Source organism: Mercenaria mercenaria, chromosome 7, assembly GCF_021730395.1.
Source record: "Mercenaria mercenaria strain notata chromosome 7, MADL_Memer_1, whole genome shotgun sequence".
NCBI classification, from domain to species: domain Eukaryota; kingdom Metazoa; phylum Mollusca; class Bivalvia; order Venerida; family Veneridae; genus Mercenaria; species Mercenaria mercenaria.
Window position 1 is genome coordinate 21702349 of NC_069367.1, and position 14239 is coordinate 21716587.

Here is a 14239-nt window from a genome sequence, read left to right on the forward strand (position 1 = left end):
GCCCGCCATGAGAAAACCTACATAGTTTACTGCATTTGCATAGAACTAGATCAGCCTGCACTATTCTCATTCATCTGATGTTCGACATGGTACCCGAGAACCGTGGTAGAGCTCTTGTATGCGAGAATGGCCTGCACAGGCACGAAGTTGATCAGAATTCATATAGTTCTTAACAATTTGTCTTACTCGAATATGGTTTGAAAGCAAATTTTGTATGGAATGAAAAGACGAATCAAGAGCCAGACTAGTGCAAATGTACTTTTTTTTGTGAATTGTACTATTGTCTATTATAAACATATGCATAACACACAGTATTCTATCTTTCATTAATTTCATCAAGTATTATTATGTCTTATTATGTGTCTTATTATATTATGCCGTTTGTAGTAGATAGTAAATATCTAATTACCCAAGTTTTTTTCTTGTTTTCATTTTCCTGATTCATTTTAAAATTTTAAAACAATACTTTCTCATTATTTAACATTTCAAGTTTGAAATGTTTATCAATTCTCTCTGAGTAATCTTCAGGCAACATCTGGCCCAACATCATAAATAACAAACCATGAAGGAACTAGGGGTCAAGTCCTGATAAGAATGAGATATCATGCTGAGGTGCTGTACCAGTACCTTCTTCGTCAGCGGAATTGTAGAAATCTGTCATACAGTAGAGAGTGATTTGTTGTAATTAACTTTCCAATGTAATGACAAGTTATTCTTACCAATCTGATAAGGTTCATTTGAGAAAACATCAGTAACTGTTATTGTTATTTCTAGAGGAGTATGATATTGAGCCCATGATTCAACAGTTTACTAGTAAATGTAAGTGTGAAATATTGTATGTGGATAATTATTTGGAGGTGACATATAAACGTAGGGTCTTTTAATAAATGTTTAGGTTTTATTAAATTTTGACTCCAAATTAGACTCCAAAATTGACTCCAACTTTGACTCCACTCCGAATTTGACTCCAAAAATGACTCCAAAAGCGACTCCAAATTTGACTCCAAAATCGACTCCAGACTCCACTCCACCACTCCACTCCATGACTCCACTCCATATTTTACACGGTGCCGTATAACTAGGCTTAACATATTTTCAAATGGCTGTCGTTTTAAAAGGGGGACAACTTTTTCAGAATATTTTAAGTATCCCATCATGCATGACAGTACAACAGAATAATATTATGTAATGGTCCGGGTAGATTGTTAGTAAAGATATTGTTTGTTTATCAAATATTTCTGTGTATTGACGATATACTCCTAAACCTTAAATTTGTAAGAAGTTGCAAGAAATAGTAGTAAGTATAACAGCCTTTGGCAATACATTACTGTGGTATATATAACAAAGTACACGAAGCAGGCAGCTGAACATTAAGTAATACCAAAAAGTTCTGTTTAAGTATGACAATTTAAATTCACTTCATTATTAAATAATCCATTTCAAGTTAGCCAGTTGTCGCTAAGAGACGGCTTAAGAAAAGCAAAAAAGCATTAAAATTTACTTTTAATACATCATCTGCATGTGACATCTGTTCAAGGAGAGTAACCGCATGCTGGGGATTGTGCAGTTCTATAAATAGCCATTGTATAATTGTAATGTTTTAGAAGTCAAGGCTACTTCCTTATATATGTTTTAACCTTGAATTAAAATTAGACAAAAAAAAAACACACTTAAACACTCAGATTTTTTTTTTTTGATGAGTATTCGTTAACACGTCTTACACTCAAGGGTTGATGGGGATGTGAAAGGGAAAATAAAATTTTCCTTTGATACAGTTTCGTTCATAATATCGCTGTAGGGAAGATAATGTTCTTGTATGGTATGAAGTTAAAAAGGAATACATGTATGAGTTTGCTGTTAATATTGACACATAATGAAAAAAGAATATAACCAAAGAGGTTACTGGTAGAGAATTGTTGCATTTTGCCATTCTATGTCCAAGCAGTTTAAAATGATGTGTTTAAAGTGATGGACTCCACTTGTACAGCATTGTGAACTACCAAATTGTAATTTATATCTTGTATTTTAGATTTTGTTTTTAGCTTCTTTTCCTTTGTTTTATAATTGATCTAAATATGAGCCGCACCATGAGAAAACCAACATAGTGCATTTGGGACCAGCAAGGATCCAGACCAGCCTGCGCATCCGCACAGTCTAGTCAGGATCTATGCTGTTTGCTTTCAAAACCTATTGCAATTAGAGAAACCGTTAACGAACAGCATGGATCCTGACCAGACTGTGTGGATGCGCAGGCTGGTCTGGATCCTTGCTGGTCAAAAATGCACTGTTGGTTTTATCATGGTGTGGCTCATATTACATTACATTTTAACCCACCTTAGCAGCCACTTTAAACACACAGTCATCCTGCATTAAGCAGCCAGTCAGCCACATTTCTGAATTGACTTTTTGTTGTAATTCAACTTTTAAACAGGCATTTGCATGAAGAGCTCCCTTGACTGTGCGTTTGAAGTTACGGATCTCTGCAACAGCAAAGTTGTCAGCTAACAGCAGCTGTTAGCATAGCAGACTTTCTAACATCACGTTATAGCACACATTTACTGTGGGTAGCGCATTCAGTAAAATGTAAATACCTTTATATGACAATGTAATGTAACTAAATTTAATGGTCATAGCCAATTGAGTTTTATAATCACTGAAATATTTTGTCTGCATGTATGTGATGCCATAGCCATTTGAGGTCATGTAGGTTTTTCATTGTGGATGCAAAAGCAGTGGTCCTTGTCATTATCTAGTTTAAGTCCAAAAGGACAGGGCTGAAGCAAGGGTCCAGTGTGAGCATTTTTGACAAAACGTTATCAAGGGATCATTTGTTTGAATCTTGTAAGGTTCCAAGAATTGAAACGCTACTTTTCAATGTGCGATGTTTTATGCATGATTTCTGTTAAAACATCCATAAAACAGCTATGGAATTTTGTTTAATGTTGCAGGAGCTTATTTTACAATCAAACTAAAATGAGCTCTTAAAATCGGTTAGATCTACAGATTTCAAGTAAAAGTACAAAAACTGATGATGAAATGCTAGAAGTCTATATCTACTCGCTTATCTTAGAAACAACATGGCAGCCTCTTAAAACATACTCCCCAGGAATTTTCTAGGTTTTGTAAATGGCATAAAAATTGGTTTTAAGGAGATTTTCAGTGTTTAGTTGACCCAACTGCTACCGTTTTTTGAGCTTCCTTGATGGTTTTTACATTGGTAATTTCATTTTATGGTTTTGCAGTAATTTCCCTTGGTGCCAGGCAAATATATAGAAATAGATTACGTGGTGTGTAATTACAAATTTTCGCTCACTAATTGCCAGTTGGAGTTTGTGTCATGGATGATATTTCAGGAAAAAAAGTGTTGCAAGAATATTAATAAATCAGAAAACATACATCCTGGCAATTTTCAGACATGGCTTTTTTTTATTTGGCTATAATAAATTTATGCCATGCCACACACATGTATAAAACAAAAATGATTCTTTACCTGTCAGAAACAAGATATGAACTGAAGTGCAGTCATGAAATATATTTCATGTGATCTGCATAGAGTATTGACTAAATAATGGACCATGTGTAAAATGAGTAAGAAATTAGATTATGTACCTGAAATTGTATTACATAGTAAAACTGTTTGAACATGTTTATAGAATTTGTCGAGTTACACAGTTCAAACCAGTTAATCGAGATACAAAACATATATATCTGTATGTTATGAAGCTTTGGGTAAATATTACATTTTGAAATCATGTGACATAAATTATGTTTATATACTTTTTCAAAATTTTTTGTACAAGGCTTTAAAAAAATCTTCGTACACCCTATATAGCCGCCTTGGTAGCCTAGTGGTAGAGTGCAAGTTTCAAATGAGGGAGGTTGTGGGTTTGTTTCCTGGTGACGTCATACCATACATAAGAAATGTAAATAGTAACTTCTTGCTTAGTGCCCAGAATTAAGAGATAGCTATTTAATCTAGGACTGGTCGGCCTAGTGTCAGAATAATGTGACTGGTTGGGGTAAAATATCAGGTGTCAGCTGGATATTCCAGTGAGGAAGTTTGGAATCAAGATCACTGCTACTTCCTTATAAATCATGTTGCAGCCTTTCTATTCATATTTGTATCTGATCATAATGCTTTTAGTTGCTTAATAAATCTTGTTAAAAACTGTAATTTCTTTATAAATCATTTGATTTTGTTTTGATTTAATGTCTATATCTTGTTACAAAGCTTTAAATATCATTCTAATATCATTAAAACACAAAGCATGGCAACTGCATTCAAAAAATTACTCCAGAATAAAAACAAATGTTAAGCTAATTGAAATTAGTGAGAGTAATGCATTCAAAAGTTATAAATCATTCATAAGATGGCATTAACATTTGATCTTTATAAATGATTTGTATGTTAAAAGGTTTTAACATTCTGGCCACCAGAGGCTACTGTTAAGCCATTCCTTAGTATCTTCTTTCCCCTTTTATCTGGATGTAAAGACATTAAAGACATTAATCCTCTCCATTTTACATGATGTCACTGTCTATTCAAAGGACAGGTATATATCATCCCTTTGTGGAAGCCACTAATGACTGTTAGAAGAGCCCATAAATAGTCTAGATGATTTTCTTGTAATTACAGGTTACTGGAGGCAGTGTCTAAAATATTGACAACATTGCAATCCTTACTGCAAAGATGCTTATAGATGTTTTACTAGTTTTGTAGAAGATCTATATCCAGATTTCTTTCCAGTGTGTGAGTTTATGTGTATTTTACTATTAAGTGAGAAGATTCATAGCTTCTGCTGAAATTTTCATATGTTTATTCACCTACTGCTTTACAGTACAAGATGATACAAGCATAATTAAATAGATAATCAGATCATAAGCTGATGAAATTTTTAAGAACTTCTGTACATAAGGTTGCATTCCATCCCATGCTTTTTGATTTTGCGTCTTGTTATCTTGCTTCTGTGTCACGATTTGACTTACAGTTTTGCTCTTATTTACTTTACTTCTAGTTCATGATTTGGCTTCTTACCATTTTGCTTCTATTTCACAACTTGACTTCTTATGATTTCACTCTTCTAGTTCATGATTTGGCTTCTTACGTTTTTTTTCTGTTCCAAGATTTTGGCTTTCTATGGTTTAGCTTCTATTTTATGATTTGTTGTCATGTGGTTTTGCTTCTGTTTTGGCTTCTTACAAATATGCTTTAAATTCAAGATTTTGCTTCTTACAGTTTAGTTTTTATTTCGTGATTTGGTTTCATATGATATTACTTCTAGTTCATGATTTGGCTTCTTACTATTTTGCTTCTGTTTCACAATTTGACTTCTGTTTACATGAATGGTAGTGTAAAATACAGTTGTTGTTTTTTTGCAAAATCCCAAATATTAGTCAGTATGCAAAGATTGAAGCACCAGCAAGCTTCTATAAAATAGGCGATATGCAAAGATTTAAACACCAGCAAGCTTCTGTAAAATAGTCAGTATGCAAAGATTGAAACACCAGCAAGCTTCTATAAAATAGTCAGTATGCAAAGATTGAAGCACCAGCAAGCCTCTAGGGAATAATCAGTATGCAAAGATTGAAACACCAGCAAGCTTCTATAAGATTGAAGCACCAGCAAGCTTCTATAAAACAGTCAGTATACAAAGATTGAAACACCAGCAAGCTTCTATAAAATTGTCAGTATGCAAAGATTGAAACAACAGCAAGCTTCTATAAAATAGGCAAGATTTAGTTATTACATGATTGAAAAGCATGATTGTACATTAAGTGTCTTAAAAAGGACACAAAATCCTTGTTTAATGGAACATTTAATACAGTTACAGTCAGATTAGCTCATAAGCCCCTTATTTAATGCTTTGGTTTCTGAGTGAAAAAGCTAGTTAGCCATGTGATGATTACCAGAAAAAGTCTGTTTAATATCTCTCTACTCCATACATGGCCTGTGTGATTGGAACTTGTTGATTGCTGTGGTAGACATATTGATTTGGGATCACATTTCGCCTTTCTCTGGAGACCAATTCACAATTCTTAAAGTAGATTGTAGTGTGGTTGTCAGACTTCATGTTATTTGATATTATCTCAGAATGCCAGTATTTCATGCTAGTTAATTTTATAGATTCTGGAATATTCCAGCAAGAAAAAGGCTCATCCCTTACAACGACTTATAAAAAATTGTATGTTCAGACTATAATTATTAATTTCAGAAAGGATATGTCCTTGTTTTCTGTAAGCTCGTATTTGGTATTCTGTACATAATTAATTTTATAGATTTTAGGATATTTCATTTCTAGATGTTCATATTAGGAATGGTTCACCAAGTATGCAACTTTTGCTTTGGTTTTCTATGAAGTAATTTTAAGGAAACTTCATTAGAACTAAATTGAGTAGTTCTAAATATTAAAATCCTAATGATGGCAAAGAAAGACCTGTGTATATCTTATTCTGAATATAAGATTTGAAGAACTCTTTCAGAGAGATTAGTTTTGTGCCCTTCTGCAAAATTAAAATGGAAGCTGGTTAGGAAAATTTCATATCAATCACAGTGGGACGTCTGTTTAAATTATGCGTGGGCAGTGTTGCATTTTCCATTACTGCTCATGAACAGACTCAGTCAAACCGAGTCTGCAATTTTCACTGTTTGCATTGTTCTCGGTGCTTCTGAGGGATCTACCTTCCATATTTTATTTACTTCACAACAGCGGGTGTTAAGTGCTGTGTGGCGGCTGTAAAAAGTCGCCCCGACTTCATCTCAGTGTTGTTATATTTTCTGGTCCTTCGGGATCATTGATTTCAACTCATTTAGATTCGAAGATTGAATACTGCTTAAGCCAGTGCTAGGGAGCGTGGGCAGTGTTGCATTTTCCATTACTGCTCATGAACAGACTCAATCAAACCAAGTTTGCAATTTTCACTGTTTGCATTGTTCTCAGTGCTTCCAAGGGATCTACTTTCCATATTTTAACATAAATATGCAATATCCTTTCTAGTAAAAGAGTACATTGTCAATGTATACCTTTTAACGTAGGCACATTTTGTCAAAATTAAGGTGACAGCCATCACAATTTTACGGTTTCATATATCTTAGTAAGATGATGTTAATGCTCAAAATTTGTTTTATTATCCTTCTGCTTCCTCTTTATTGACTTTGAAAGTTTAGTAAGTAGAATTTTTATTCTGAGAGGAATACAATGCAACTTTCCTGGTCTGTATGTTTATTTGTTTCAATACTCTTATAGTCAAGGATTGAGCATCAGCAGACAGAGTCTTGGGGTCATTCTGCCAAGAGATCCATGTCCATACAATCATGTATACAGTAAAATGAAGTTTCATTACTTTAAACTTGGTGCCTTTGCATGAATTTCAATGTTAAATCAGTAAGTTCATTATTGTCTTACTGCCTTTGTTCAAAAAGGAAATAATGTACTGTTCATAGGAGCATCTTTTTTAATCTGTTGTCCAGAAAGGAGCTTTTGCAGTGAGTGTAAAGATAATAGAAGTAGCTTTGTCAAATCAGTGAAAGCGTTGGTAATCTGAAAATTTAATTAAAACAGATTTGAAGTTAAAAAGTGATGACACCAGTCCTGCAGAGCTGTTGTCTAGGAATGACCCATTTGTCTAGAATATAACATAGTCAGAAAGGATCTTCCTGTTATATAATACAGGGAAAGCTGTTACCTAGAAGGAGCATTTGCACAGAATGTGAACAGTTAAGCTGTTACCTAGAAAGGATCATTTACACAGAATCTAATGAAGTGAAAGCTGTTGCCTAGAAGGAGTATTTGCACAGAATGTAAAGCAGTCAAAGCTGTTGGCAAAGCGCATTTGCACAGATTGTAAAGCAGTCAAAGCTGTTGCCTAGAAGGAGAATTTGCACAGAATGTAAAGCAGTCACAGTTGCTTAGAAGGAGCATTTGCATAGATTGTAGAACAATCAAAGCTGTTACCTAGAAAGGATCAATTACACAGAATCTAATGCAGTCAAAGTTGTTGCCTAGAAGGATCATTTGCACAGAATTTAAAGCAGTCAAAGCTGTTGCCTAGAAGGAGAATTGCACAGAATGTAAAGCAGTCAAAGCTGTTGCCTAGAAGGAGAATTTGCACAGAATGTAAAGCAGTCAAAGCTGTTGTATAGAAGGAGCATTTGCACAGAATGTAAAGCAGTCGAAGCTGTTACCTAGAAAGAATCATTTGCACAGAATCTAATGAAGTCAAAGCTGTTGCCTAGAATGAGCATTTGCACAGAATGTAAAGCAGTCAAAGCTGTTGCCAAGAAGGAGAATTTGAGATGTTTAAGTTAAAAAATGATGACACCAGTCCTGCAGAGCTGTTGTCTAGGAATGACCCATTTGCCTAGAATATAACATAGTCAAAAAGGATCTTCCTGTTATATAATACAGGGAAAGCTGTTACCTAGAAGGATCATTTACATAGAATCTAATGAAGTCAAAGCTGTTGCCTAGAAGGAGCATTTGCACAGAATGTAAAGCAGTCAAAGCTGTTGGCAAAGTGCATTTGCACAGATTGTAAAGCAGTCAAATCTGTTGCTTAGAAGGAGCATTTGCACAGATTGTAAAGCAGTCAAAGCTGTTGCCTAGAAGGAGAATTTGCACAGAATGTAAAGCAGTCAAAGCTGTTGGCAAAGTGCATTTGCACAGATTGTAAAGCAGTCAAAGCTGTTGCCTAGAAGGAGCATTTGCACAGAATCTAATGAAGTCAAAGCTGTTGCCTAGAAGGATCATTTGCACAGAATGTAAAGCAGTCAAAGCTGTTGGCAAAGTGCATTTGCACAGATTGTAAAGCAGTCAAAGCTGTTGCTTAGAAGGAGCATTTGCACAGATTGTAAAGCAGTCAAAGCTGTTGGCAAAGGGCATTTGCACAGATTGTAAAGCAGTCAAAGCTGTTGGCAAAGTGCATTTGCACAGATTATAAAGCAGTCAAAGCTGTTGCCTAGAAGGAGCATTTGCACAGATTGTAAAGCAGTCAAAGCTGTTGGCAAAGTGCATTTGCACAGATTGTAAAGCAGTCAAAGCTGTTGCTTAGAAGGAGCATTTGCACATATTGTAGAACAATCAAAGCTGTTACCTAGAAAGCATCAGTTACACAGAATCTAATGCAGTCAAAGCTGTTGTCTAGAAGGAGCATTTGCATAGAACGTAAAGCAGTCAAAGCTGTTGCCTGGAAGGAGCATTTGCACAGAATGTAAAGCAGTCAAAGCTGTTGCCTAGAAGGAGCATTTGCACAGAATCTAATGAAGTCAAAACTGTTGCCTAGAATGAGCATTTGCACAGAATGTAGAGCAGTCAAAGCTGTTGCCTAGAAAGGATAATTTGCACAGAATCTAATGAAGTCAAAGCTGTTGCCTAGAAGGAGCATTTGCACAGAATGTAAAGCAGTCGAAGCTGTTACCTAGAAAGAATAATTTGCACAGAATCTAGTGAAGTCAAAGCTGTTGTCTAGAATGAGTATTTGCACAGAATGTTAAGCAGTCAAAGCTGTTGCCTAGAAGGAGCATTTGCACAGAATTTAAAGCAGTCAAAGCTGTTGCCTAGATGCAGCGTTTGCACAGATTGTAAAGCAGTCAAAGCTGTTGCCTAGAAAGAGCATTTGCACAAAACATAAAGCAGTTGAAGCTGTTGCCTAGGAAGGATCATGTGCTCGGAATGTAATGCAGTCAAAGCTTTTGCTTTGAGATCATTTGCTCAGAAAGTGGAAACTGGGTTGAAGGTTTATACCTCACTACAATCTGTTCAAAATGGCTAGTTGATGAGTTGACAGCTAGTTTAAAAATGGCCACTGATTGCCTGTTGTCTAATGCCTGATGGTAAAGGAAATGTTTATGGAGGTAGACTGATGTGTACAAGAAAAAAGCATGGTATGTCAAAAGAGATGACACTAAAACAAACAAGTGCATTTTAGACACAGCTGTAAAGTAATTTGATACAGAGGAAATATTGGAGACCACATTATTATTATGTAAATCATTTAGAAAGACTGTGACAATTAAATGTTCTAAAAATGTTCAAAAGAAATTCCAGGAAGATTCCTTGGCACACAACTGAGCCTAATTATCTTGTCACATTCAGATGTCTCCTAGAAATGAAATTCGTCTTAACCACCTGGGGCCTGTATGAGTGTTTAAAATGATAGTTTAAATGCAAAGCAGGAATTAAGAATGTTTAAAATACAAGATTGGCAAGGAAATTGCATTTTAAATAGATCTGCAGCATATTCAATATCTGACATGTTTGTGAAAGTGGTGGTATTTTAAAATGTTGTATTTCTTCTACAGGGGGCCTCTGTGGCCAAATGGTTATAAGGCGCTGACTTCAAATCACTTGCCCCTCATCGATGTGGGTTCGAGCCTCACTCGGGGCGTTGAACTCTTCATTTGAGGATACCATCCAGCTGGTTTATGGAGGGTCGGTGGTTCTGCCCAGGTGCCCACTCATGATGAAATAATGCATGGAGGAGCACCAGGTCCTGGGGTCTTCCTCCATCATCAAAGCTGAAAAGTCACCATATGACCATATTTGTGTCGGTGTGACATTAAACCCAACAAAATAAATAAATAAATTCTTCTAAACTTTTGTAGAGAATTGGTAGAAAAATGTCTTATTAGTAGGAAAGTAAATGTTAATGTTAATAATTTATTTCCATTAGAATTAACTTGGTGCACTTTTCTTCAAGTGAACAAGACTCATAAAGTGTTTGTGTGTTTGTTTGTTTGGGGTTTAATGCCATTTTTCAACAGTATTTCAGTTATATAATGGCAGGCAGTTAACCTAACCAGTGTTCCTGGATTCTATACCAATACAAACCTGTTCTCCACAAGTAACTTCAAACTTCCCCACATGAATCAGGGGTGGAGGATGAATGATTTCAGACACAATGTCTTTTATCAATTTGTTTTTGAGCTAAGCAGGTGGGTTTGTAAAGTGTATGTTACAGCTTGGGCCATCAACCTGTTGTACATTTCGTGTCTCTCTGTTAGATTTACTTCTAAAGAATTATTAGAAACAAGCTTTTGAATGGTTTACATTATTTTGCTTAGTAATATAAGGTTGTTGCTTAAACATTTCTGTCACAGAATTGTCTTATTCATGTTGCTAGTGAAAATGACAGTTTTTCTGTAGATTGGTCTGCAAGACAAATTGTTTCTAATGTTGTCACCAAGGCAAGTGTCTCTGGAGACACAGTCTGTAAACTATCAATATTGAGGCTTTAACTGGTGCCATGTTAATCTGTAGAATTATTATGTTTAAGAAGGACTGGTCTTTTAATACCAGGAGCCAAATGCTAGGTTTCTTGAACACACAGAATTATTTTGTTATATTAACAATTACACATGTATATGAAACATGAAAATACTACATGTCTCTGTGTATAGTGATAATGAAGTGTAATATTTCATTTTAAAAGCCAGGTTGTTACAGTCACTAAGTGAAAAGAATTTGTTAATTGAAAGTCAAAATACTTAAAATATCACCTTTGTCTAAATATGTGTTTTATTACCTATCTAAAAGAAGAAAGTGATTCACCTTTTCTCCATGAGTTATGTTCGGCTTGGTTTGAAGGGACAGTTGGAATTATAAAATTTATTCAGGCGTTGTGAATTCTGCAATTATAAAGACTTTAATGTGTGTCAAAAACACTTTTCTTTACTTTTTAAATGTTTTATCCATGTAATTTGTCAGTTGTTTAAACTAATTATTAATCTGCATGTATTGGTAAACCAGTAATGGTGATAGAAAGTTGCATAAGAACTACAGTAGTAACTGTAAGTCTTTGTGTGTAATTCTTGTTATTCAGTAACTTTGATTTAGTGTTGTTCATTCCTTTGTACTGAAACATTTTATTTGAAATGCAGAATTGATGAATTGCAAGCTTGTATTGAACCTTCATCACTTTATATTCACTCCTGCGTAAATCCAATCAGCTACAGTGTCAATGTGATTACATGACAATTTCTTTTATTTCAATGCTTATTTTTCTGGTATCGTTCAATCGATGGGCTGACAGCAACCTCAGACTCTTTTACGGTGGTGTGAAGGAGTGCATGAGTCAGGTTTCTTCAGTCTGCATGCATAATATTCCTGTTGTGACCAATTAGAGGCTGAATGATTAAAGGACAACAAGGCAGTGACAGAAAATTCAATTGTTACTGCACTTGCAGTATTAACCTTCAAATTAAGGTGAATTGCGAAGGCAAGAACTTTTGCAACAAATTGCCAATGCGAATTTTGCTTTGTCTTAGTTGTCTATTTGTAATTAACAGTAAGTGATAAGTGTTAATGTCAGTCTTCTACAAAGTACCTCTATTTGGAAACTCTTACAAAAATGAAATTATTGGGATGTGAAGTGCTAAGAGTAATGACGCCAAATGTCATATGCTGTAGCAAATGCAAGACTAGGTAAAAATTCCAAATATTCACACGGGATTGTAATGTTTTCTGTAAAGTTTACTTTCCAATACGTCTTACTTACCTAGGTGACAGCTTTTGAGTGGAACAAACATTTTTCTGAAGGTTATTGTGCTGTATAAGACAAACACGATCTAAAAGTTGGATACAAATCTAGAAATTCCTTGAGAGAGTCTGAAAGTAAAATATCTGCTTTCCGCATGCCTGAAGTTATGTTACAGAGAATTGTCGTATGTATGATTAGTTTCTGCAGGTGAGGCGTGCAGTAATCGATATTTAACGGCTTTCCGTCTGGTCTTGTAATGCAGTGATTCATATCATTCCACAAGAGATGCGTAAAATTACATTTTTTACGTGAATAACTAGTATGAGTGTACCTAAATCTGTTACATGAAAGAAGGAAATGACTGTACGCAGTTGTTGTCAAAGATTTTTTCGCTAGACTTTATGTGCATCTGGACAGCTATATAATTGTGTAAATATATTGACTTAGTCACTGCATCAGTTAAATTATTCAGGTTTCGTATAAGTCATTAAAATTAATTTTATTTTATACCTAATTTTTTTTGTATTCATGCATTTCATCAAACTTCCATTTGAGAAGAAAGCTTTTGTTCTTTGATGGATTAAGTGAAATAAACAAACAAAATATTGCGGTATTGAAAAAAGTATGTGCATAATACAGGTTTATGATCTAATCATAATTGGCTGGGAGATCGAGTGAGAAAGCGTCATCATTGTGTACGATCCAACCGAGAGTGAAATGCCGAGCTTATACAAAGGACGCAAACAGACGAGGCAGTCATGCGTGTTGAATATATAAAACATAATCGTCATTGTGCTAAAAGCTTTCTGCATGGAAACTGCTAAGAATATGTAAATGAAGAAGAAGATCGCTGGTATTAAAAAGTTGTTTTGGATGTATACAAAGTCATACTGTAAATAAAGATAAGGTTTTATGAATCTCATTATATTTTTGAATATCATACTGTGAATAGACGATTTTATACTTATTTATGGCAGAAGTGCATATTGCCTCTTTTCAATTTGAAAGCCGTGTCATAAGATGTAAGTGTGGATGTCATATGCGTACTTAGACAGGGAAATTAAATAATTGAAAGTGAAATTTAGGATACGTGAATTTCTGATTTCCTTGTGAGTTAGTGTTGGTTAGATAGAGATTATAAGAAAATTTGGATATTTTTGTGAATAAGTGAATTATTATTTATGCTGTGAGTATTACATTGAGTGTTAGTCTACCATAATTCCATATATTCTGCAAAACTGAAATAAAAATTTGTGTTGATAAAAATTGTCGGCAAATCACAAGAAAGTCTCTGTTTTGAAAAGAAGGATTTCTGTTGATAGAATTTACTGATGCATGTAATAAAAACTAATAAAAGGGAACTTTTCAAAATTTCAAGTCATGATGATTTACTTGTAAATAATTGATTTGTGATAGGATGAAATTAGATTCGGTTTCATTATAAAATGATAAAAAGCAGTATAAAATGTTTATTAGTTAATTTTCCACAAGGACGACATATGGAAACAACTCGTATTTTATATACTTATGAATTATTCTTTGTACTTCTAGTCATACCATGTTTGATTTTTTAATTAATTTTCCATTTTTAGTTTTTTGTTTTGTTTATGAAAGACCTTTGAGATTTTGTTGCTTTATTACAGTTTTGAATTATTCAAACTTGATTTTAACCCTTAGCCTGCTAAATTTCTAAAATGGACTGTTCCATCATTCAGTTTGGGCAGTACCATTTATTATTCGAAGGGGTGTTCACTGAAAATTTACT

General features: G+C 34.5%; 1 protein-coding gene across 24 annotated transcripts in view; it reads left to right on the forward strand.

Moving 5' to 3' along the window:
• The window catches only part of LOC123554767 (muscleblind-like protein 3), a 204864-nt gene that overhangs the window by 108384 nt on the left and 82241 nt on the right, over window positions 1–14239 (forward strand). The window contains exon 1 of one of the 24 annotated variants that reach the window (XM_053547755.1): window positions 12882–12903. The exons of 18 other annotated variants lie outside the window; for them this stretch is intronic. The gene's annotated coding sequence lies outside the window, so the exon portion shown is untranslated. 5 more of the 24 variants (XM_053547753.1, XM_053547752.1, XM_053547747.1 and 2 more) reach the window with 5 other exon arrangements.